The 1687-nt window shown below is 48.7% G+C and overlaps 1 protein-coding gene across 1 annotated transcript in view; it reads left to right on the top strand.

Annotated features, from left to right (window-relative positions):
* CUNH18orf21 (chromosome unknown C18orf21 homolog) overlaps positions 1 to 1687 on the top strand; it is a 25597-nt gene that overhangs the window by 12392 nt on the left and 11518 nt on the right. The window lies entirely within an intron of this gene.

Here is a 1687-nt window from a genome sequence, read left to right on the forward strand (position 1 = left end):
GGGTGCCCCTGGATCTGCACTGGGTGGGCCAGGAAGGCTGCAGCACTGCACTTGGGGCAGATGACGGTGGTGCTGGCCAAGCGGTGGGAGCAGCGACAAGACCGTGGCAGGACCACAGCAGCACCAGAAGCCACCCCCCGATGAGTTGCAGCTCTATCCCGCACCCACCCCACCTGGGCAGCACCTACCCCAGCCCCATTCCCTACCTCACTGTTGGATCAGCCCCCACCATGCCCCTGCCCTCGCCTCCCCCTCTTCCCCATGGTTGACTAGTGCTGCCTTAATCAGAGGGGGCACATGCCTCCCCTGCAACCAGTCCCACTGACTGGGGGGGGGGTGTCCCCTGCAGCCAGTCTTACTGCAGGGGGGCAGGTCCCCTGCAGCTGATCTCGTTGCCTGCGGGGGGGAGGGTCCCCTATGGCCAATCACTGTAGCCGCCTCCTGGAGTGGCTGAAGCCGCTGCTGGAAGCAGCTGCAGTGATTGGATGGAGCTTGCAGGGGAGGCACCAGCACTCCTGCCAGCCCCACCTGACCATCACCTAAGTGATAAGTGCAGCTGGTCAGGGGGGTGCACTGGTGCTCGCAGGGGGTGCACAAGCACCCCCATGCACCCCCTATGCATCGCCACTGCCCCTCCCCTTTCACCACAACAGACTTACCAGCTGCACATGTCTCCATGCTGCTGGGCTCTGCTCCTTGCTGCCTGTGTGCTTCACTGCAGTTGCACACACGCACAGGCATTTATCGGCCAAATTACTGGCCACATCAGACCAATTTCTGATATAGTCAATTTTCTTAATATTGGTGCCAATTTGCTACTGGACCGATGCATCGGTTCACCTCTAATATATATGTTAAGGTGTATATATGTATAAAAGTGTATATTATATTCCATATTCCATACACAGCATTATCACCTTACACATATGAATCGATAGATAAAATCATGTGTAATAACAGCATAATGACCATAATTCAGCCATGTAATGGTATAATACAGTCATATGTATAAAGTGATCGTATGTGGTATATATGGCATATGTTGCATACAATAAAGTGTCATCACCCCACATATTACACACACACACACACACACACATATGCGTGTGTGTAGTGATAAAAGGACGCAAAGGTGTTTGCGTATATAAGTTGAAGTGATGATGCTATGTATAGAATGTACAATATAATATGTACCTTATATATATACACACCTTTACATCTTTTTATCATTGTATGTGTGCGCGTGTGTGTGTATATATATGTGTGGTGATGATGATGCTGTATGAACCATACAGTACATACAACATACACCACATACTATCACGTTATACATGAGTGTATTATACCATTACAGGACAATACTATGATCATTATGCTGTTATTATGCATGATTTTATAAGATAGATAGATGTGCACGTGAGATGCTATGGAATATAGAATATAATATACACCTTATACATATATACACCTTTACGTACATAAAATAACATACATATGACTGTATTATACCATTACATGGCGATATTATAATTATTACGCATGATTCTCTACAGATCGCTGTGACTGATTGACCCCAGCGCTACGTGGTCCGACGCACAACACACGCGCGTTACCCCACGGGTAGGACACACTACACAGGACACGCGAAGTCTCTACGTCCGTGCGCCGAGGAGGCGGCGCTGCGACG

Source organism: Crocodylus porosus, unplaced genomic scaffold, assembly GCF_001723895.1.
Source record: "Crocodylus porosus isolate Cpor-Errol unplaced genomic scaffold, CroPor_comp1, whole genome shotgun sequence".
Lineage (NCBI taxonomy): Eukaryota > Metazoa > Chordata > Crocodylia > Crocodylidae > Crocodylus > Crocodylus porosus.